This window comes from Pleurodeles waltl, chromosome 5 (assembly GCF_031143425.1).
Source record: "Pleurodeles waltl isolate 20211129_DDA chromosome 5, aPleWal1.hap1.20221129, whole genome shotgun sequence".
Lineage (NCBI taxonomy): Eukaryota > Metazoa > Chordata > Amphibia > Caudata > Salamandridae > Pleurodeles > Pleurodeles waltl.
This window is the reverse complement of record NC_090444.1, coordinates 1,169,341,046-1,169,366,746: the sequence shown is the minus strand read 5'-3', so window position 1 is coordinate 1,169,366,746 and position 25,701 is coordinate 1,169,341,046.

Below are 25,701 nucleotides of genomic sequence, written 5' to 3'. Positions count from 1 at the left end.
GAGGCCTTGATGGATATCGCTGCCATGGCTAAAAATCTTTTGCCTATATTTTCCAGTCTGTGGCCTTCCTATCTAGAAAAGCAGAGCAGGGTGAAGATGGGTTCTTTGCTTGCAGCTGTGCAGCTTGCTTAATGACCGAGACTGGTCTCGGCTGACCAATAAGGCATCTAGGGGTGGAATCCGGAGCCTTATATTTTTTTATCCAGCTTGGGCACAGCCGCTGGTATAGAGGCCGTAGTCTTCATCACTTTCAATCTTTCCTGCCTAATGAAGTCCACAAGCGGGATGGCTCTCGTGGAGTGTTGAGCCTCTGGCTTAAAATCATCGAGGAAACATTCAGTTTGCTTCATTAACAGAGGAAGGTCGAAGCATTTGCATGCCCTCTCTAAGATGTCCTGAAATCCCCCAATGTCTGTTAGAGGGAGGAATAGGAGAGTCTGGTAAGGGTGCCACAAAATCATCCCATTCAGATTGGTCCCCAGCATCAAACTAGATTTTAACCTCCTCAGATGGTTGATCACCATCGCTGTCTGCAAAAGTGTTTGATATAGTAATAGAGTGCAACACAGGCTTCTCTGTATGTGGTAAGGAAGACGAACTCCTAGGGGTTGAGGCAGGCTGAGGTAATGAAGTACACAGTTTCTTTCCTTGTCACAACAAGTTTATTGAAGAATAGGTTCAGAGTAAAGAAGCCTCATCCTGTCAGCAAGACGTTCCTAGTCAACTGCCCCACCAGGAACCTAACTACAAGCTCCCCATTGCACATTCTAAGTTCTTAGAACTGTCTTGCTCCCAAGAATGAGTGTTTCAAAAAACAACAAGAGAATATACATAGTGCTTAACAAGAATTATCTAAAATAACAATAAGTGTACAGTAACAATAAGTTTACAATACTACATCACCTCCCTTACATTACCAACTCAAAACATACAAAAGAGAAAGTGATGAACATAATTACACATAATCTCGTAGTCTCTCAGGTCTCCTAATTAATCTCACAGGTCTGGAACTCATCTTTTTTGCGGAATCAAAATCAATATGAGAACCATTATCAAGTGTATCAGATACACTAGACTTTGAAGTGACAGACTCCTCACTAGACTTTGATGAGACAGACTCCTTAAACTCGTCTGGCTTACAGATGTCACATTTTGCTACTCTGTTTAAGTTCCATATTTTATGATCATTTGTCTTTATTGCATTTTTAAAGAGTTTCACAACTTTAAACGGACCTAAGTATTTACTAATTGTTTTTCCACCTCTCGGAGACTTTATTTTTATCCAATCACCAACTTTTATACTGGTTTCCTTTACACTTTTTCGTGTATCATACCATTTTTTCCTTTGAATTTTTTTCTCACGTTCTTTATTCCTCCAACCTTTCACATCACCAATCAAGGGATCAACACACAAACGTTTCTCTTGCACCCATCCAGGAGCTACCTCATGACACGGTAACCTTCCCTTAAATAGGCGAAAAGGAGTCACCCCTGTGGAGGAATGTGGAGTCAAACGATATTCACGCACCTTTTTCTTTATTTCACTCTCCCACTCATTACCTTGTCTTTGTGCCAATTGAATACTTTCTTTAAGAACCTTGATAAATCGTTCTACCACCCCATTGGATTCAGGATGATATAAAGCAGCTTTTTTGTGATTAATCCCTCTGTCTTTCAAAAAGGATTCTGTAGCTTTTGAAGTAAATTGAACTCCATTATCAGTAAGGACAGAGGAAGGAAACCCTTCCCTTTCAAAAAGTTCCTCAAGAAAGGCAATTATGTCTTTAGATTCTACAGAACTCACAATCTTTATTTCTGGCCATCTTGAATACATATCAATAGAGACCAACACATACCTGTCCATTGAGCCTAACCTCACTGGTCCTAGAATATCTAAGGCTACATCCATCCAAGGTCCTAAGGAGTCCTCCCTTAACACCATGGGTTGTATCCTGCATTTTAAGACTTTATCCGATTGGGCACACAAAAGACAATCCCTTACTTCTCTCTCCACCATAGTATCCATGGCAGGCCACCAATAAGTACACCTCAATCTCTCTTTAGTTTTGGAGATACCCATATAGCTAGAGTGAGCATGCGCAACTAACTTTTTCCTCAAAGAAAGGGGAGGAACCAACTTACTACTTCTAAGTAACAGATCATCTATAATCGTTAACTCATTCCTTACTTGCCAAAACGGCACAACACCTTCTTCACAATGTTTTTTAACACCCCATCCATTTTTCGTTTGTTCAATTACTTTTTGTAAGGTGACGTCTTTCAGTAATTCATCTCTCCATTCCGATTCTTGAATAATCGAGTTCGTAACAAGACAAACTTTAACATCCTGGTCAAATTCATCACTCGTAAAGTAGTCATCATCATCACTACCACACTCCCTGTCAGTTTCATCCAAAGAATAGGATTTACAAAGCCTAGAGAGACAATCAGCTTGCAAATTGAGAGTGCCAGGCATATAGACCACCATATAATCAAACTCTTGCAAAGCTACTACCCATTTGCGAATACGGTGTGACACCAAGTCAATACCTTTGTTCTTGAAAACTTCTTTCAGAGGTTTATGGTCTTTGATAACTTCAAAGTTACAACCCCATAAAAATGTTCTTAATTTTCTTATTGCCCAATAAACACTTAGGCGGTCATTCTGACCCTGGCGGTCAAAGACCGCCAGGGCGGAGGACCGCGGGAGCACCGCTGACAGGCCGGCGGTGCTCCAATGGGGATTCCGACCGCGGCGGTAAAGCCGCGGTCAGACCGGCAACACTGGCGGTCTCCCGCCAGTGTACCGCCGCCCCATTGAATCCTCCAAGGCGGCGCAGCTTGCTGCGCCGCCGAGGGGATTCCGACCCCCCCTACCGCCATCCAGATCCCGGCGGTCCGACCGCCGGGAACCGGATGGCGGTAGGGGGGGTCGCGGGGCCCCTGGGGGCCCCTGCAGTGCCCATGCCACTGGCATGGGCATTGCAGGGGCCCCCGTAAGAGGGCCCCTACAAGTATTTCACTGTCTGCTTGGCAGACAGTGAAATACGCGACGGGTGCAACTGCACCCGTCGCACAGCTTCCACTCCGCCGGCTCGATTCTGAGCCGGCTTCATCGTGGAAGCCTCTTTCCCGCTGGGCTGGCGGGCGGCCTGAAGGCGGCCGCCCGCCAGCCCAGCGGGAATGTCAGAATTACCGCCGCGGTCTTTCGACCGCGGAACGGTAACCTGACGGCGGGACTTTGGCGGGCGGCCTCCGCCGCCCGCCAAGGTCAGAATGAGGGCCTTAGTGCTTCTTTTTCGATCACAAAATAATTGTATTCAGCACCTTTCAAGCTTCTAGACAAAAATAAAATTGTCCTATTGACACCATCTGCTCTCTGTGTTAGTACTGCTCCAATGCCTTTCGAGCTGGCATCACACATTAATTTGATCTCATCATTAGGGTCATAACTACCTAAATTACCTGCCTTGCATAGGGAACCTTTAATATCTTGAAATTCATTATCACATTGAGCACACCAGGAAAATTCACTCCCTTTCTTCAAAAGACCTCTCATGTTCCTTGTTCTCTCAGCAAACTTAGGTACAAATTTATTATAAAATTCTGCCATCCCAAGAAATTTTACCAGTTTCTGCTTGTTTTCTGGAGATGGAATATTTATGATTGTGTCAACCAAAGCAGATTTAGGACGGATGCCTTTTCCTGAGATTTCATGACCTAAATATTCTATGGAGGACATGTTAAACTTACATTTTTCAGATTTCAGGGTAAGACCTGAGTTTCTCAATCTGTGTAAGACTATTCTCAAACTCTCGTCATGTTTAGTTAAATCATTTCCATATATTAAAATATCATCTAGGTAAATCTTAACACCTTCCACACCACTTAATACCTTTTCAAGTGCTCTTTGAAATACAGAAGCTGCTGAGATTAAGCCAAAAGGCATCCTGAGAAACTTAAAGGTACCAAAAGAGGTAATGAAGGTTGTGAGATCTTGTGAAGATGGATGCAGTTTTATCTGATGGTATGCAGATGAAAGATCAAGAGTTGAAAAGTGTTTTGCACCATTAAGAGAGCATAACATTTCATTAATGTTAGGAAGTGGATGATGGTCTACTACTACTGCCTTGTTTAACTCTCTGAGGTCTACACAAAGTCTAACTTCGCCATTAGCTTTCTTAATCATAACAACAGGAGCAACCCACTCAGATGCCTCTACCTCTTGAATTATACCACTACTCAATAATCTGTCTATTTCTTCTTTCATTTTAAGTTTGACAGTGAAAGGAACCGATCTCAACTTTGCTATTTTGGGTTGAGCTCCAGGCTTTAAACTAATTGCAAGTTGATAATTATTGAGACAGCCAATTTCTTTTTTGAAAACATCAGGAAATTTGTTAATCCATGTTTGTCCCTGTTCATCCACTTGAATAACCGAAGAAACATCCTTAAGAAGTACCGATGGGACCTCATTAGGGTCAAGGTAAACACGCAAATCACGTTGGTGAAACCAACTTATCAAAGAATCCCCTTTTAGTGACACATACACTTTTGCCGGAATTATACATTCTTTGAACTCAATAGTATCCCAAAAGTATCCAAGAAGTTTGATAGGTACTCCACCATAACCTTTGGGAGAGATATCAGGCTTCTGTAAGATAAGTTTACCTTTCAAGTATAAATCATAAAAACTTTTAGGAACTAAAGTTATTTTAGCTCCAGAATCAAATAAAACTTTCACACTTGCACCATTCACCAAAATTGTTTCTAGGGGACCACCCAAGTGTCCACCAGTATTCTGCAAGACGTCAATTACGTTTATCACATCAACATCATCATTCGTGTCTTCAAAAACTACTTCACTAACTTTCCTAGAGCCTGTTTTTGTTTTGCAACATTTTGCCAAGTGACCTCTCTTTCCAAAATTTCTACATAATACTTTCCAAGCAGGACAATCCTTATTATTAGCCATGTGACCTACATTGCCACATCTAAAACATTTCCCCATAAAAGACTTTAAGCTCTTAATATCATTCTTTTCTTTAAAATGCTTGACTTCAATTTTACTACTTTGAACCGTTTTAACAGAACCCCCTTCTTCTATATCATATTCACAAGTTGTAGTTTTTTGGTTCTTCAAAATCTGAATACAGTTCTTAGAATGTTCACAGGCTTTGGCCATAGAAACTACTTCATCTAACGATGGGTTGTCTTTTTGCCACATATTTTCTCAAGCCTTTTCCAATGAGCAACCCAACATGAATTGGTCTCTTAAGCGCTCTTCATAAGAAGCCCCAAATGAACAGTTAGTGGCAAGACCACGTAGTGCTGTAATATATTGTTCAATTGATTCTTCTTGTCGTTGTAACCTCTTTCCAAATTGGTAACGTTCCAAAACTGTACAGACTTTAGGTAAAAAATGTAAATCAAGTTTTTTGATACAAATCTCATATTCGTTGAGACCAGCCGAATCATTATCCAATAAATCAGGCAGGTTTTCAAAAATTTCCTGTCCCTCAGTGCCTAGACAGTGCATTAACAAGGAAGTCTTTCTCTCCGCACTAAGAGACGTGCCGCAGACTTTTGCATAATTTGTAAACACTTTTTTCCACTTTTGCCATTTAATGGGAGGTTCTCCTGGAGATACCAAGAAGAAGGGTGCTGCAGGTACATTTTGCATGCTGTCAATATTATTTAAATTCTACAGATGAACACAATTATACACCAGATTAAATTGTTATTATTATTATTGTGTAGAATTATGAGGAATCATGTACATTTAAATTAGTTATTATTAATAAAGTCTCCGGAAACAAATATGTACTACACAGTACACTTTGAAGTCTCAAAAACAAATGTATGCCACGATGTAAAGCAAAGAAACAGCTTAAGGTCAGCTTCACGTTGTTGTTGTCAAATGTATCCCGCGATGTTAAACCGAAATGCAACACAAAGTCAGCTTCACTTTATAGTTAAGACAGAGACATCGGAGTGCGCGTCTCTCGTTGCTTGGGAGACGCGTATTTACGTTGTGTAAACAGGCCTCGAATCATGCGCTGTATTTTTGCAGAAAGCGTCTCTGTTGCCTTGGAGACGTATAATGACGTTGCATGAGAGCACCTTAATTGAAGGAGGCATCTCCACGTTGCCTAGGCAGCATGCGTTGGCATTGCACGCGTCCGGAATCCCAAACGCCGAAACACAGTGCGCGTGCAGAAATTTAAAGCAATATACTTCGCGTAAGATATAAAACTAATGAGACCGAACCGTCAGGGTATTTCCTGCTCGTTGACTCGTAAACCTCCAACTCACCCGTAGGAGGAGAAAGCACAGTTGTCCTCAGACTGGTCACGTAGCCGACATAACTTTGAAGTGCAGATCGTCCAGTTGAGGCTTCAAGGCTGTGAAGTTTTCACCACGCTCGTCGCCAAAATGAGGTAATGAAGTACACAGTTTCTTTCCTTGTCACAACAAGTTTATTGAAGAATAGGTTCAGAGTAAAGAAGCCTCATCCTGTCAGCAAGACGTTCCTAGTCAACTGCCCCACCAGGAACCTAACTACAAGCTCCCCATTCCACATTCTAAGTTCTTAGAACTGTCTTGCTCCCAAGAATGAGTGTTTCAAAAAACAACAAGAGAATATACATAGTGCTTAACAAGAATTATCTAAAATAACAATAAGTGTACAGTAACAATAAGTTTACAATACTACACAGGCACTTGAGCATGTTGTGTAGTTAGCATTTGATTATCTGCGGTACTAGCATCAGGAAAACTCTTATAATATTAATTAATCATTGAGCGTAGGTCAGAGATCAATGATACTGGGGGCGTGACAGGAGAGTCTTTTAAATGATGATGATCATCCTCTGACTCTTCATACGGGTAATGCTCTTTGAAAGAGTCATATTCCTGATGTGGATGATGGTCCCTGTCCTTGAAATAGAGAAGTCACCCTCCAGATAGGTTGGCTGTTCTAGCTCTGGGCCCTCATCCTTTGACTCTTGGCCTTTCACATTGAGTTGGGAGGGGCTGTAAGCGGGGGCCAAATAGTCCCTCATCTCCTGACTCTTGCAACTCCAGCAAATGTACTGGTGGCAATCTAACGATAATAGATAAGTTTTGTGGTAAAGAGGAGGAAATTCCCTTTGAAGAAATAAGTAAAATGTCCTTTGTGCTCATCAACGGTGTCGTCGTCGACGGATGCCAAGAAGAAATCTTCGTTGAAGGTAGGATCTCTGGCAAAGTCATTGTTGATGCTGTTGTGTAGGGGATTAGCACTGTCATGAGGATGAAGGCATTGTCACTGTCTTACCCAACGACGCAAAGGTGGTGGTCATCGTTGCTCTTGTCAGCGTTGACAATGTCGCTGCTGTCACTGGTTATGACGATTATATCTTGTCATCTCCGCTGTCATTGATGCAGTAACCTTTGTTGATGAAGCAGTTAACAAGTGAGATTATTTTGGCGACAACGTTTTTTAAAAGGTGTAGAAGGAACCAAGGAAATGATGGCACATTGCTGTGCCTGAGAGGAAGAAGGAGGAGCAAGCTCCTTAATTTTAGTCTTCTCCTCATTGGTCTCCCTGGAGTGAGACTTTGCCTTTTTCATGCCATCATCCTCTGAGAAGGAAGACCCCTCTTTTCATTTTCTTGAGGAGGAATGCCTGATCTCGTCGGAGTCGGAATCACAGTGCTATTTTTTCTTTTGTAACCAGAGGAGTCTGGCTTCAAGGTCCTTAAGAGTCTTGGCCGAAAAAGTGTGGGAATATTTCCACACCTTGGGTCTGTGCTGAGGGTATAAACAGTAAAGGCATTCTTCGTGAGGATCTTTTTAGAAAAGCCTTGACTTTCCATAGGACCTAAAAGGCCTGAAGAGCTTTTTCTTGGAACCTTCAGAGATGATGAAGAAAAAATAAACCAAGCACACTTCCAACCGTACCTCAGGTGACCTCTGTGGTGCGGGTCAAACAATTGGAAAGCTGTGAGGTCAAAAAGGTGAACTGTGACGGAGCACTGTGACCAAGCAGAGGTCAAGGGGGCTCCCTAACACACAACATGCGGTAAGAAATCTGAGGTATGGTGGGTCTGCAGGGGATGAGTGCTTCAGGGTCTGTTCTCTGATGTGTTGGCATTTGGATGCTTTAAACCAATGTCCACTGGTTTCTAATGTCTATTGTTTTCTATGAGATTTTAATTCTATTGATTGAGTACTGCTCATATTACTGTTACTGTGGAACTCCCACTATGTTGACGGGGAATATCCAAGCATGTGAATCTATGAACGATACAATACTGGAGAACTGTGAATAGCTCTTTAAAAAATGAACTTTTATGTCAGAGGGGCTATGGAGAGATGAGGGGCACAGTTGGATAGTGGTAGTGAGGAAAATTGTGGAGACAAAGGGGTGGGGATGCCAAAAAAGACTATTGCATCAGGCACCACCAGTGTTAAGGCCGGAGCTGTACACCCATTGGGCACAATCTGAAGTTGCTTAGAGTTCAGAAATCATAGGTGTGACTATTACCTATCTTGTCCATCTTCCTTGCCATAGATCTTACTTCATGATCACTTTGTGGTTTGTTCACAGCATTCACCCATACAAGTTCAGAAAAAACTAATAACATGCATGCCTCAACCAACATGACCCCCACAGGAAGTGAGTGATACCAGGGTCATTTAGGTGGGGACTACATTGTATGATTATTGTTTGTTTCTTCTATGAACTTGTCATTTTGCTCATACATATTTAACTATCTTGGTGAAATGTAAGAGTCTTCAAATACCAAAAGTAGTTTAAATCTGTTGACAGTGAATATTTACAAGATGAACACTGTGTAGGACATCAGTCTGCCTTTTTCAAAGCTTTGAGAAGTGCCCTTAGAGGTGATGAGTACATTCCGGCACTTGAGGGAGAGATTTGTCTGCCAGAAAATACTCCGGCATACATTGTGTTTGAGGAAAAGGGTGCGGGAGCGTGCCTTTGTTGAAACATTGGGTTAAGATCACAAAGAAATAAGTGTTTGGCTTTCCCAGAAAATGAGAATCCTCCTCCAAGGCTGGCGCAGTACGAAGCTTTAGCGATTTGGGAGTTGGTAGCTAGACATCAAGAAGCATTAAAATTTGAGGAAAAGATGAGGAGAGTAGAAAAGACGCGAGCAAAAGCTAGATGGGATGAAGAGCAGAGAAGTTGGAGAGTAGCTACTTTACAGAGAATTAGATTATTTCCAGCGAGAACAAAAGATGATGAGGGTGAGTCAAAAGCTGAAAAGAAAAAAGAAAGAGTTCTTCAGCAAAAAAGGAGCAGAAACTAAAAGACTTGAAACGAGTTAAGTTTAAGGATGATAACGAGTTAGATGAAGATGAAATAGTTTCTGAGATTTTGCAAACTTATCCACCACCACATACAGCTCAAGGTGATCAGAGAACGAATGAGAGTGGAACGAGTGGGAGTGGGATTAGTAATACGAGTCCTACTGCGCCATCCACATCAGTGGTATCACAGAATATCCTGAGCAATGAACGAGTTCAGATGCAGAGTAGCTTCAATGATTCATTGAACAACAGACGACAGTTGGATATAAGAATTCCTCAAACTTATCTAGAGGCTCAGATTATAAGGACTACAAATTTAGAGTTGCCTCCAAGTCATCAAGGGCTGAATATAATTCAAAAAGGGCCTGTTCAAATACAGATTCCTCAAATGCAGAGCATGAGAACAATGCAGATACAGAAAAATGTATATTTTGCTAATCCAGATGCAGTTTCAGTACCTATTACAATGGGTCTGCTTATGCCACTATATGCACAGACTAATAATAGTGGAGTGAGTTCTTTAGTCCAGCTTCAGAATGGGGTTTTGGAAAATTCGACTCACGGCAAGAACAAACCCTGAATGAGACTAATTCTTTAATAGATTTGTCTCCCGTTGAGAATTCTGGGATCAGATCCTGCAGTAATCAGGGGGAGAGACTATTGTCTCCACATCAATGTGCGAGCACAGCATGAGATCAAGATTCGGGTGCACAGTCTAATGAGATTTTGTTAAAAGGTTTATCTGCACAAGAGATAACAAAGTGGTTGGAAGATTTAAGCAATTCAAAGACTTTAGAGAAAAAGAACAGAGAAGAAGACTCAATAAACAGAGTTAGGTTGTCTATGGAAGTAAATGAACTCCTTGAAGGGACACTGGGTGTGAATAGTCTTGAGTTGTATACTGAAGCCCAGTTAAGATAAGTATGTAAGATAATTACAAAGGGAGCAGGAAAAGTACACCAACAGTTACAAGAAATAGCGGACGAGTATAACATTGATCTCACGAAATTGAAAAACCTGAAGAGAAGTTATAGGTTAGAACTTGGAGAAGAAGATTTTATACACATGAGGTCTGCAGGGATGAAAACACATCTTAGGGAATTGCTTGAAGGAGTGCAGGTTTGGAGAGCATTAGACAAATGGGAAGGCATATGGGTCAAGAAAAGAGAAAGACCAAAGAAAGGAGACAAGGCACAGACAGAAGACTCGGTGAAAATGTTGCAGATGAGGGAACCACCAGGAGGAAATTTTGTACATGTACCTTGGAGTAGGAGTGATATCATAAGTTTTACGAATGATTACCCAAGATTGAAAGAAAAGCCAGTAGAATGGTATCAGCAAACAGATAGGTTTGTGAAGCTTGCAAAATGTCTGTGGGAAGACCTGAATACACTATTTGATAATGTTGTTCTAGCAGATTTGTGGATTGAATGCAAAAGGAGTGTGGATTGGCCGACAAGTGAGCTGCAAAGGGATTTAAAAACAGGTGCACCATCTCCAGAAGTAATGAAGCATTACTATAAAGTTGCCGAAAAATGTTGATTGTCAATGCATAGATAGAACAACACAAGAAACAAAAGAATTGGTTCATACATACTATGAAAGATTGTTGAAGGCGTTTAAAGAATTCAGTGGTGTGGAGCCAATCGAGAAAGGCAATATGAATCATTTTGTGTTTAGGTTTGTAGAAGGATTGATACCAGAAATTAATCAGATGATTAAGAATCATTTAATTTGCTGGCAGGCCAAACCAATCGATGAAACATTGCAGCATAAGAAATACTGTAGTGATTAGATTAAGAAGAAACAGAAAAAGTTGAAGGAGAAAGCATTGGTGATGCAGATTAAGGCTGCACCGACAGGAATGCAGGGAATTTTTCAGCCGCAGTTACAAGGAAATGGCATGTTTCAGAGTCAAGATAGAGGCAGAGGTCGAGGTGCAATGGTGCTTCTGGTGGTCAATAGAAATGTGGATATGAATTCAGTGGTGATACAAGATGAGCAGCAAAGAAGGAGAGTGTTACCTTGTCATAACTGTGGGGTAATTGGACATTGGAAGAGACAGTGCCCGATATTGAATCAAGGTGGTGTTGTGCAACAGACAAATGGTGTAAATTCTTATCAGAGCATGAGGGGACCTAGAATGGGAGGTCAAAATCAGAATGTTCAGAATAATGCAGGGTTTTCAACCTTTGCAGCCGATGCAGCAGATACAGAATGTACAATCACAGGTACAACAAGTACAAATGCCACAAATGCAACAAATGCAGCCACAGGTGCAGATGGTGCCTGCACAACAAATACACATACCGAGGCAGGCCCAAATGATACAGGGTCCTATGGATTAACAACAGGTAATGCTCTCGGAGGTGGTCACAAATCAGAAACAAAACAAAAGTTAAAAAACGGTTGATCAATTTCCTTTACACAGTGAGGACGAAATAAAAGATGAATGGCCGTTGGATAGTTCAGATGAGGAGGAATATATGATGGCAGCATCATTAGAGGTGGATCAGAAAGGTCCTTATGTGAAGGGGGAAGTACATGGTCATCAAGTTAACTTTCTGGTTGACACAGGAGCTACACGCTCAACAGTAAGAACTATAGAAGTTCCAGATACACCACTATCGGAGTAAACAGTTCAGATTGTAGGAGTAGCGAACAAGTTTTTGACCAATACTCTTACAGTACCAGTTTTTGTGAAAGTTGGTAATTTTAAGGATTTTCACAGATTTGTTACTTGCGATACCAGTCCAGTGTCATTACTGGGAAGAGATCTACTGCGTAAAATAAATTGTTCAATTCCATGTTCAACTTAAGGGATTGATATTGAGACGAACAGTGATGAGGAACATTCATTGATTTCTGCCAAAAAAGAAAGAGTATCTAGGGAGTTTCCTCTAATTAATTTTGATGAACAAACACATGAAGACAATAATTCAATTAATTTAATTGATTTCTTTCCAGTTTTTAAAGTAAAAGATCTTGCAGTTGATTTACAGGAAGGGTCAAGTCAAAGGTTTGTGATCTTTCACGGAAGGACATTGGTCTGATCAAAGGAGTTGAAGGAGTTAGAGTGGCAGCAAAAGAAATTGTGGTATTTCCACAAACTGCACAGTATTCAATAACAAATGAGGCAATCGAAGGAATAAGACCTTTGATAGAGCAGTTTTTGGAACAGGGAGTTTTGAAAGAAGTAATGAGTAGCCTGTGTAACTCACCAATAATGGGCTTGAAAAAGCCAAGTGGGAAAATTTGTTTTGTTCAGGATTTGAGGAAAATAAAAGATATTGTAGTCAAATGTTGCCCAGTTGTGCCAAACCCACCTGTGATTATGTTTCAGATTCCCTGTGACGCTGAATGGTTCACAGTGATTGATTTGTGTCAAGCATTTTTCTCTGTGCCTCTTCATGAGGGCAGTAGATATCTCTTTTGTTTTAAGTTCCTGACCAGAGTCTATTGTTGGTGTAGAATTCCTCAAGGGTTTTCAGAGTCACCAACGATTTTCAATCAGATATTGAAAAAGAACCTGGAGTCATTGGTAATGCCTTACCAATCGACATTGGTGCAGTATATAGATGATCTATTGATTGCATCAAAGACAAAAGAAGGCTGTAAGGAGGATACAATTGTATTGTTGAATTTTTTGGGGGACAATGATCATAAGGTGTCTCCTGCGAAACTGCAGTATTGTCAGCGAGAGGTGAAATATTTGGGTCATTTGATTGAAAAAGGATCTAGGAGAATTTTGAAAGAAAGAGTAGCAACAATTTTGAAGATGAAGATACCGATCATGCAAAAAGAAATGAGAATGTTTCTGGGAATGGTAGGATATTGTCATCAGTGGATTCCAAATTTTTCAACTATTTCTAAACCTTTGCAAAAGCTGACACTTAAGGATGTTTGAGACCCCAAAATGATGGATAAGGAATGTATGAGAGCACTTACTAAATTGAAAGAGAGTTTGTGTCAAGCTCCAGCCATAGGTATGCCTGATTACCCAAAAATGTCCCTGTTGTTTTGTCATGAACAAGATGGATGTTCTTTGTCTGTCTTGACCCAGACACACAGCGTTGTCAATCAACCAGTAGCATATTTTTCAGCTACTCTGGATCCCGTTGCAGCAGCCTTACCAGGATGCTTGCGAGCAGTTGCAGCAGTTTAGAAGAGTATAACCCAAAGTGAGAATATTGTAATGGGATATTCTCTGACGGTAATGGTACCTCATTCAATAGAGATTTTTCATGACATGATCAAAGACACAATACTTAACCAATGCAAGACTGACACAATATGAGACAGTGATTCTTGGGGCACCTAATGTGACAATCAGAAGATGCACAGTGCTAAACCCAGCAACATTATTGCCAGAATGAGAGAGATGATTCAGATAAAATAGATGACACTGAACACAATTGTTTTGAAAGTTACAGAATTGTGCACAAAACCGAGGGCAGGTATTAGAGACACTTGTCTAGAAGACAATGATCAAATTATCTTTGTTGATGGTTCCTGTCTGAGAGATAATAGGGGTACACTGAGAGCAGGATATGCAGCCTGCACAGTTACTGGCATATTAGAAGCCTTGTGGCTTAAAGGAGTGTTTTCTGCTCAGATCGCAAAGTTGGTGGCTCTTACTAGAGCAGGCCAAATTTCTGATCAGATGAAAGTAACAATCTATACTGACAGCCAATATGGATTCAGCATTGTGCATGAATTTGGACAAATTTGGTCACAGAGAGGTTTCCTAACCTCATCAGGTTCACCTGTAAAAAATGGTGAAATAATACATGAATTGCTACAAGCTGTACAGCAACCTGAGAAAATTGTTGTGGTTAAATGTAGTGCACTTCAAAGAGGACAGGATTATGTGACTTTGGGAAATGCTTATGCAGATCAGGTTGCAAAATTCCGTGCCTTAAATAGTATCTCATTCAAAGAAAAATGGGAACTGATGCCTGAAAAAGATTAAGGCCCTCATTCTGACCTTGGCGGGCGGCGGAGGCCGCCCGCCAAAGTCCCGCCGTCAGATTACCGTTCCGCGGTCGAAAGACCGCGGCGGTAATTCTGACTTTCCCGCTGGGCTGGCGGGCGGTCGCCTTCAGACCGCCCGCCAGCCCAGCGGGAAAGAGGCTTCCACGATGAAGCCGGCTCGGAATCGAGCCGGCGGAGTGGAAGCTGTGCGAAGGGTGCAGTTGCACCCGTCGCGTATTTCACTGTCTGCGCAGCAGACAGTGAAATACATGTAGGGGCCCTCTTACGGGGGCCCCTGCAATGCCCATGCCAGTGGCATGGGCACTGCAGGGGCCCCCAGGGGCCCCGCGACCCCCCCTACCGCCATCCGGATCTCGGCGGTCCGACCGCCGGGATCTGGATGGCGGTAGGGGGGGTCGGAATCCCCGCGGCGGTGCAGCAAGCTGCGCCGCCGCGGAGGATTCAATGGGGCCGCGGTACACTGGCGGGACCCCGCCAGTGGTGCCGGTCCGACCGCGGCTTTACCGCCGCGGTCGGAATCCCCATTGGAGCACCGCCGGCCTGTCGGCGGTGCTCCCGCGGTCCTCCGCCCTGGCGGTCAAAGACCGCCAGGGTCAGAATGACCCCCTAAGTCTATACAAATCTTACAATGCAAATTGTTGAAACTCTGGAGGAGCTGAAGGCTATACAACATAAAGTTTCAGAGGAAGAGCATAGAGATTGGGTGAAACACAATTGTATGCAAAGAGAAGATGACATTTGGGTGACAACAGAAGGGAAGGTGGTTTTACCAAACAGTTTGTTGACACAGATGGCCAGATATTACCATGGTCAAGCACACATAGGGAGAGATGCAATGATCAGGAGTTTCAAACAGTTCTGGTTTAATCTGAAATTTAGGCAAGTTGCTGAACTGGTTTGCCATAGATGCATTGTTTGCCAGCAGATGAATGTTGGTTAAGGAACAGTCGTCAACATGAGACACATAGGCATGACAGGAGGTCCATTCAACAGAATGCAGATGGATTTTATTGAAATGCATGCGTGTGCTGGTTTGAAAATTGTGCTGGTGATTGTATGTATTTTTAGTCACTGGATTGAGGCTTACCCCACAAGGAGAAATGATAGCTTTACAGTAACTACTTTTGAGAGAATTGATTCCACGTTTTGGTTTCCTGGTCTCTTTGGAATCAGATTGAGGAAGTCACTTCAACAATGAGATGATAAAATTACTATTTTCATCTTTAAACATTTAGCAGAAGCTACATTGTAGTTACCGCCCAGAACTTCAGGACTTGTAGAGCAGATGAATGGAACTTGAAAGTCCCAATTAGCAACAGTGTGTGCATCAACAAATTTGAAATGGCCTGATGCTTTACCTTTAGTTCTAATGTCAATGAGAAGTTCTCCTGACAAGAAGACTGGTTTGTCTCCTCACGAGATTCTGATGGGGAGAGCAATGAGATTGCCAGCAATTCCTGCAAATACACTTGTAAATATTACAGATGACATGGTGCTAGATTATTGCAAAAGCTTGGCTGATGTGGTTCGATCTTTCTCTCATCAGGTGGAAGCCACAACAGTTCAACAATCTCAAAGTCAAGGTCACAACTTGAGAGCTGGTGACTGGGTTATCATATGAAAGCATGTAAGAAAGTCGTGTTTGGAGCCACAGTGGAAGGGGCCCTACCAAATAATCCTCGTGACCATGACAGTTGTGAAGTGTGCAGGTCTTCCGAACTGGGTGCATGCCAGCCACACAAGGAAAGTAAATAACCCAACAGAACAAGAAGAGGAGCTGTTGAGATTACCAACAGCTAACAACATTCCAGGTAAAGAACAAGAAAGAGGGGTGTTGGAGAAGATTCCTGAGAATGATCGAGATGTACCTACTCCTATGACGGTTGCAAAAGAGCAAAGTTTAGAGGAGAGTGAACAGCCTGCGAGTGGAGTAGAAGAAAAATCAGCACAAGAGGAAGGAGAAAAATCAGTTGAGAAGCTTTCTGATCAGAGGAGGGTGTCCTCAGAAGAGAGTGATCAGAGACAGCCGAATGAGAGAAAATCTGCTCAGAGGAGGGTATTCTCAGAAGCAGGTGAACAAAAGACTGACCCCATTGGAAAAGGAATAGAGACAGATCCCGCCCAAGTGGACTTGACTCTTCCTGAACCAGTTGCGGGAACGTCAGAAGGAAAAGGTTCAAGTTCAAATCCGATTTTGAGAAAGTTACTGACGAAGAAGACATTAAAAGGAGATATTTGGCCAGAGAAAAATTCAAAAGGAGAAAAGATAAAAGTGGTTCCACCAATTTAGGAGGAAAAAAGGCTGAATGAAGGAGAAAATAGTAGTGGAGAAGAAAGTGAAAGTAGTAAAAGACCAAAAAGAAAGAGAGCTGCAAGCAAGAGATATTCTGGTCCAGAATTGGCATATGTAACTACAAATGAATGGAAAGAATAATTTTTGAGTTATTGTTTTGACAGAGACACTGAAAACCTTCCTTTTGGCACGTGAAGAATAACAGGGAATGTTTGAAAAAAGCTGAAATTGAAAATTTTGAAAGTTGTGCTTAAAAAGAGACATTGATAACTGAAATTCACAAATTGATAACTGAATTGAACAAGCTGCTATACCGGATCTGACAAGAAGACTGTCATGCGTGAATGAACTATGAAAAAAAGGGGGGATTTTATTTTTGTTTTTGAAATATGTTTTTTTTTTTTTTTTTTTTTTTTTCCTAATTCGTCAGAGACCATGAGGCAGTAACAAGTGTGTTAATATGCTTATTGTTATTTGTAGATGTGATTGTTTATAAGATGAATTGAGCCAACCTGCCTGCAGAGATTGAAAATTCTTTGGAGACTACATCACTAACAAAAGATAAGTTTAGGACAGATGTCTAATACTTACATGAAGAGAAAGAGCTTTCTTCTAATGTTTTCTATCGCATATTGTGTGAGTATGTTGAGGTGATGGACGTCAAAAATTTGTTATGTTTGTACGCAGATTCAGACTTCGGTGGAAGAAGGAACTACTTACCATAGTCTACCTGTAACTTATGCTATAAGTTGCAGTCTTTTACTAATGCGTTTCTATAACCAAGAGTATATCTAATATTTCTTCTCTAACTATGACCTAGTGTTTTCGTTTGTACCTGTCATTGGTTATTTGAATAAAATAGCCTAGGATAATAACATAGTTATTATGAAAGATTTCTTTGAACCTGCTTTAACCTTTGGAACCGCTTTCGCTCATCGGAATAACCTAACCTGTTTACTAACACCTGTAGAAAATAAATTTCTAGATAACACATAAGATAGAAGGAGAGAAATAAAGGCGAGGATAAATAAGGGAATGATAAGTCTTAGACCTGGGATTGATTATGCTTATACTGACAATACTAAACAAGGAAAACAAACACTGGATGCTGAACATGTGGGAAAGCTTTGTATATATAGGCCACAGAGTAGTAGTGATAGAGTGTTTGTGGGTACGAGTGAGTGTAGATATGTGTTTATGTTTCGGAGTAAATGGGATTTCATGATGAATAGACAGGACCCACCAGTGCCTGGTGTTTACTATATTTGTGGAAGAAATGGTATGGCACATGTTATTTGGGAATAGTCTTTCTGAAAATATACCTACTGGAGGACTTTAGTAAATTTCCTAAGATGATGAGAATTCAAAAGAGACACAAGCGAGAATCAATTTCTAGCATTGTGGGAGACATTTTGGAGCAAATTCCTTCAGTGGGAGTAATTCTAAATTCTATTAAGATACAGAAATTGTCTATGATAGTAGATAACATGTTGACAAGTTATTTTGGAGCTATCATTCTTCTAGGTACTGAATTAGCTGCTACAAGAGCTATGGCACTTCAGAACCACCTTGCATTAGACATTCTTTTGGCGAAAGAGGGTGGAGTGTGCAAATTACTTGGTTTGAGTCATTGCTGCACTTACATACCAGAAAATTCAAGTAAAATTCGAGGTTTGATTAATAGTGTAACAAATAACAAAGAAGACTTAAAAGAACTAACTGATTCCACGATTTGGGAGAAAGCTGGCAAAGGAATTGCAGCTGTGGGAAATCGGTTTGGTAAATTGGGGAAAGGGATTATATTAAAATTAGTAAAATGGGTCTCCATAATTGTGTTTTGTGTAATTGGGGCTTGACGAACAAATAAATTAATAAAATGGATGAGAAGGAAAAGATTTGAAAAGAATCAGAAAAGATTTGATGTGAAAATGAATACATTTTATGGGAAAAGTAAAGGGAAAAAGAAACCTAATGCGAAAATAGAAGAAACAAGGTTTTGAATTTGTGAAAATAAAATAAATTAATTTATTATGGGTTTGTGTGATGACATAATTAGTCATCAGAGGAGGGATTGCAGGAGTGTACATTTTTAACAATGATTTTTATTAATCAATAATGTACTAATCATTGATGAACTAATATATGAAAAACAAGAGACTTTGTAAATGGTCACCATAATTCATTTTGTTATCTATTTAGTTAAGTCTTAGCTAAAATTGCAGTTATTTTCCACTGCTAAATGCTTACCGTAAAAGAGTGTGATTAATAGCTCATAGACGTGTAGACAGCTACCCCTAATGGGGCTTCGCGTTATGTCTTACAAGGTCAGATTTATAAGTTCATTGCTCGAATTTGAATGTCCTATTGTTTAAAATTGTAACTAACGTGTGGTTTCTCCTCGAGGATGGAAGTAGACGATACAAATTAAGATGCTTCTTCCTGAGAAGCGAAGTTTTGATGAGATGGAACTATGGATCCACAGACGAGACGGAAGAGAAGAAGAAATTATTTTAATTGTGTTCAGCTAATGTTGTTGTCAATTAGGCCCATATTTATACTTTTTGACGCAAAACTGCGCCAACGCAGTTTTGCGTCAAAAAAATTAGCGCCGGCTAACGCCATTCTGAAGCGCCATGCGGGCGCCGTATTTATTGAATGACGTTAGCCGGCGTTAGCCGCCGGCTCTGTCTGGTGTGCGTTAAAAAAAACGACTTACACCAGGCAGCGCCGCCGTAGGGGGAAAATGGCGTATGGGCGTCCACAAATGGTGCAAGTCAGGCTGAGGCAAAAAAATCGCCACAACCCGATTTGCGCCATTTTTTTACGACTCCCATCCCCCATTGAAATGACTCCTGTCTTAGCAAAGACAGGAGTCATGCCCCCTTGCCCAATGCCCATGCCCAGGGGACTTCTGTCCCCTGGGCATGGTCATTGGGCATAGTGGCATGTAGGGGGGCACAAATCAGGCCCCCCTATGCCACAATTTTTTTTAAAAAAAAATACCTACCTGGACTTACCTTAACCCCTTCGCTGCCAGGCCTTTTCCCCCTCCTGTGCCAGGCCTTTTTTTGCCTATTTGGGGCAGTTCGCGCTTAGGCCCTCATAACTTTTTGTCCACATAAGCTAACCAAGCCAAATTTGCGTCCTTTTTTTCCAACATCCTAGGGATTCCAGAGGTACCCAGACTTTGTGGGTTCCCTTGAAGGAGGCCAAGAAATTGGCCAAAATACAGTGAAAATTTCATTTGTTTAAAAAAAAATGGAAAAAGTGGCTGCAGAAGAAGGCTTGTGGATTTCCCCCTGAAAATGGCATCAACAAAGGGTTTGTAGTGCTAAACTCAGCAGCTTCCTAGCTTTCAGGAACAGGCTGACTTGAATCAGAAAACCCAATTTTTCAACACAATTTTGGCATTTTACTGGGGCATACCCCATTTTTGCAATTTTTTGTGCTTTCAGCCTCCTTCCAGTCAGTGACAGGAATGGGCATGAAACCAATGCTGGATCCCAGAAACCTAACCATTTCTGAAAAGTAGACAAAATTCTGAATTCAGCAAGGGGTCATTTGTGTAGATCCTACAAGGGTTTCCTACAGAAAATAACAGCTGAAAAAGAAAAATAATGAAATTGAGGTGAAAAAAACACCAATTTTTCTCTACGTTTTACTCTGTAACTTTTCTCTGCAATGTCAGATTATGGAAAGCAATATACCGTTACGTCTGCTGGACTCCTCTGGTTGCGGGGATATATAGGGCTTGTAGGTTCATCAAGAACCCGAGGAACCCAGAGCCAATAAATGAGCTGCACCCTGCAGTGCGTTTTCATTCTATACCGTGTATACAGCAATTCATTTGCTGAAATATAAAGAGTAAAAAATTGCTATCAAGAAAACCTTTGCATTTCCAAAAAGGGCACAAGATAAGGTGCTGAGGAGCAGTGGTTATTTGCACATCTCTGAATTCCGGGGTGACCATACAAGCATGTGAATTATAGGGAATTTCTCAAATAGATGTCTTTTTTACACACTCTCCTATATTTGGAAGGAAAAAATGTAGAGAAAGACAAGGGGCAATAGCACTTGTTTTGCTAATCTATGTTCCCCCAAGTCTCCCGACAAAAATGATACTTCACTTGTGTGGGTAGGCCTAGCACCCGCGACAGGAAACACCCCAAAGCGCAACGTGGACACATCCAAAATTTTTGGGAGAAAACAGAGGTGTTTTTTTGCGAAGTGCCTACCTGTAGATTTTGGCCTCTAGCTCAGCCGGAACCTAGGGAAACCTACCAAACCTGTGCATTTCTGAAAACTAGAGACCTAGGGGAATCCAAGGAGGGCTGACTTGCGGGGCTCGGACCAGGTTCTGTTACCCAGAATCCTTTGCAAACCTCAAAATTTGGCTAAAAAAACACATGTCCCTCACATTTCTGTGGCAGAAAGTTCTGGAATCTGAGAGGAGCTACAAATTTCCTTCCACCCAGCATTCCCCCAAGTCTCCCGATAAAAATTATACCTCACTTGCGTGGGTAGGCCTAGCGCCGGCGACAGGAAACACCCCAAAGCGCAACGTGGACACATCCTAAATTTTGGGAAAAAACAGAGGTGTTTTTTGCGAAGTGCCTACCTGTAGATTTTGGCCTCTAGCTCAGCCGGCACCTAGGGAAACCTACCAAACCTGTACATTTCTGAAAACTAGAGACCTAGGGGAATCCAAGGAGGGCTGACTTGCGGGGCTCGGACCAGGTTCTGTTACCCAGAATCCTTTGCAAACCTCAAAATTTGGCTAAAATAACCAGTTTTCCTCACATTTCGGTGGCAGAAAGTTCTGGAATCTGAGAGGAGCTACAAATTTCCTTCCACCCAGCGTTCCCCCAAGTCTCCCGATAAAAATGATACCTCACTTGCGTGGGTAGGCCTAGCGCCGGCGACAGGAAACACCCCAAAGCGCAACGTGGACACATCCTAAATTTTGGAAAAAAACAGAGGTGTTTTTTGCGAAGTGCCTACCTGTAGATTTTGGCCTCTAGCTCAGCCGGCACCTAGGGAAACCTACCAAACCTGTGCATTTCTGAAAACTAGAGACCTAGGGGAATCCAAGGAGGGCTGACTTGCGGGGCTCGGACCAGGTTCTGTTACCCAGAATCCTTTGCAAACCTCAAAATTTGGCTAAAAAAACACATGTCCCTCACATTTCTGTGGCAGAAAGTTCTGGAATCTGAGAGGAGCTACAAATTTCCTTCCACCCAGCGTTTCCCCAAGTCTCCCGATAAAAATGATACCTCACTTGCGTGGGTAGGCCTAGCGCCGGCGACAGGAAACACCCCAAAGCGCAACGTGGACACATCCTAAATTTTGGGAAAAAACAGAGGTGTTTTTTGCGAAGTGCCTACCTGTAGATTTTGCCCTCTAGCTCAGCCGGCACCTAGGGAAACCTACCAAACCTGTGCATTTCTGAAAACTAGAGACCTAGGGGAATCCAAGGAGGGCTGACTTGCGGGGCTCGGACCAGGTTCTGTTACCCAGAATCCTTTGCAAACCTCAAAATTTGGCTAAAAAAACACATGTCCCTCACATTTCTGTGGCAGAAAGTTCTGGAATCTGAGAGGAGCTACAAATTTCCTTCCACCCAGCGTTCCCCCAAGTCTCCCGATAAAAATGATACCTCACTTGCGTGGGTAGGCCTAGCGCCGGCGACAGGAAACACCCCAAAGCGCAACGTGGACACATCCTAAATTTTGGGAAAAAACAGAGGTGTTTTTTGCGAAGTGCCTATCTGTAGATTTTGGCCTCTAGCTCAGCCGGCACCTAGGGAAACCTACCAAACCTGTGCATTTCTGAAAACTAGAGACCTAGGGGAATCCAAGGAGGGCTGACTTGCGGGGCTCGGACCAGGTTCTGTTACCCAGAATCCTTTGCAAACCTCAAAATTTGGGTAAAATAACAAGTTTTCCTCACATTTCGGTGGCAGAAAGTTCTGGAATCTGAGAGGAGCTGCAAATTTCCTTCCACCCAGCGTTCCCCCATGTCTCCCGATAAAAATGATACCTCACTTGCGTGGGTAGGCCTAGCGCCGGCGACAGGAAACACCCCAAAGCGCAACGTGGACACATCCTAAATTTTGGGAAAAAACAGAGGTGTTATTTGCGAAGTGCCTACCTGTAGATTTTGGCCTCTAGCTCAGCCGGCACCTAGGGAAACCTACCAAACCTGTGCATTTCTGAAAACTAGAGACCTAGGGGAATCCAAGGAGGGCTGACTTGCGGGGCTCGGACCAGGTTCTGTTACCCAGAATCCTTTGCAAACCTCAAAATTTGGCTAAAAAAACACATGTCCCTCACATTTCTGTGGCAGAAAGTTCTGGAATCTGAGAGGAGCTACAAATTTCCTTCCACCCAGCGTTCCCCCAAGTCTCCCGATAAAAATGATACCTCACTTGCGTGGGTAGGCCTAGCGACAGGAAACACCCCAAAGCGCAACGTGGACACATCCTAAATTTTGGGAAAAAACAGAGGTGTTTTTTGCGAAGTGCCTACCTGTAGATTTTGGCCTCTAGCTCAGCCGGCACCTAGGGAAACCTACCAAACTTGTGCATTTCTGAAAACTAAAGACCTAGGGGAATCCAAGGAGGGCTGACTTGCGGGGCTCGGACCAGGTTCTGTTACCCAGAATCCTTTGCAAACCTCAAAATTTGGGTAAAAAAACACATGTCCCTCACATTTCTGTGGCAGAAAGTTCTGGAATCTGAGAGGAGCTACAAATTTCCTTCCACCCAGTGTTCCCCCAAGTCTCCCGATAAAAATGATACCTCACTTGCGTGGGTAGGCCTAGCGCCGGCGACAGGAAACACCCCAAAGCGCAACGTGGACACATCCTAAATTTTGGGAAAAAACAGAGGTGTTTTTTCGCGAAGTGCCTACCTGTAGATTTTGGCCTCTAGCTCAGCCGGCACCTAGGGAAACCTACCAAACCTGTGCATTTCTGAAAACTAGAGACCTAGGGGAATCCAAGGAGGGCTGACTTGCGGGGCTCGGACCAGGTTCTGTTACCCAGAATCCTTTGCAAACCTCAAAATTTGGCTAAAAAAACACATGTCCCACACATTTCTGTGGCAGAAAGTTCTGGAATCTGAGAGGAGCTACAAATTTCCTTCCACCCAGTGTTCCCCCAAGTCTCCCGATAAAAACGATACCTCACTTGCGTGGGTAGGCCTAGCGCCGGCGACAGGAAACACCCCAAAGCGCAACGTGGACACATCCTAAATTTTGGGAAAAAACAGAGGTGTTTTTTGCGAAGTGCCTACCTGTAGATTTTGGCCTCTAGCTCAGCCGGCACCTAGGGAAACCTACCAAACCTGTGCATTTCTGAAAGCTAGAGACCTAGGGGAATCCAAGGAGGGCTGACTTGCGGGGCTCGGACCAGGTTCTGTTACCCAGAATCCTTTGCAAACCTCAAAATTTGGCTAAAAAAACACATGTCCCTCACATTTCTGTGGCAGAAAGTTCTGGAATCTGAGAGGAGCTACAAATTTCCTTCCACCCAGTGTTCCCCCAAGTCTCCCGATAAAAATGATACCTCACTTGCGTGGGTAGGCCTAGCGCCGGCGACAGGAAACACCCCAAAGCGCAACGTGGACACATCCTAAATTTTGGGAAAAAACAGAGGTGTTTTTTGCGAAGTGCCTACCTGTAGATTTTGGCCTCTAGCTCAGCCGGCACCTAGGGAAACCTACCAAACCTGTGCATTTCTGAAAACTAGAGACCTAGGGGAATCCAAGGAGGGCTGACTTGCGGGGCTCGGACCAGGTTCTGTTACCCAGAATCCTTTGCAAACCTCAAAATTTGGCTAAAAAAACACATGTCCCTCACATTTCTGTGGCAGAAAGTTCTGGAATCTGAGAGGAGCTACAAATTTCCTTCCACCCAGCGTTCTCCCAAGTCTCTTGATAAAAATGATACCTCACTTGCGTGGGTAGGCCTAGCGCCGGCGACAGGAAACACCCCAAAGCGCAACGTGGACACATCCTAAATTTTGGGAAAAAACAGAGGTGTTTTTTGCGAAGTGCCTACCTGTAGATTTTGGCCTCTAGCTCAGCCGGCACCTAGGGAAACCTACCAAACCTGTGCATTTCTGAAAACTAGAGACCTAGGGGAATCCAAGGAGGGCTGACTTGCGGGGCTCGGACCAGGTTCTGTTACCCAGAATCCTTTGCAAACCTCAAAATTTGGCTAAAAAAACCCATGTCCCTCACATTTCTGTGGCAGAAAGTTCTGGAATCTGAGAGGAGCTACAAATTTCCTTCCACCCAGCGTTCCCCCAAGTCTCCCGATAAAAATGATACCTCACTTGCGTGGGTAGGCCTAGCGCCGGCGTCAGGAAACACCCCAAAGCGCAACGTGGACACATCCTAAATTTTGGGAAAAAACAGAGGTGTTTTTTGCGAAGTGCCTACCTGTAGATTTTGGCCTCTAGCTCAGCCGGCACTTAGGGAAACCTACCAAACCTGTGCATTTCTGAAAACTAGAGACCTAGGGGAATCCAAGGAGGGCTGACTTGCGGGGCTCGGACCAGGTTCTGTTACCCAGAATCCTTTGCAAACCTCAAAATTTGGCTAAAAAAACACATGTCCCTCACATTTCTGTGGCAGAAAGTTCTGGAATCTGAGAGGAGCTACAAATTTCCTTCCACCCAGCGTTCCCCCAAGTCTCTCGATAAAAATGATACCTCACTTGCGTGGGTAGGCCTAGCGCCGGCGACAGGAAACACCCCAAAGCGCAACGTGGACACATCCTAAAGTTTGGGAAAAAACAGAGGTGTTTTTTGCGAAGTGCCTACCTGTAGATTTTGGCCTCTAGCTCAGGCGGCACCTAGGGAAACCTACCAAACCTGTGCATTTCTGAAAACTAGAGACCTAGGGGAATCCAAGGAGGGCTGACTTGCGGGGCTTGGACCAGGTTCTGTTACCCAGAATCCTTTGCAAACCTCAAAATTTGGCTAAAATAACAAGTTTTCCTCACATTTCGGTGACAGAAAGTTCTGGAATCTGAGAGGAGCCACAAATTTCCTTCCACCCAGCGTTCCCCAAGTCTCCAGATAAAAATGAT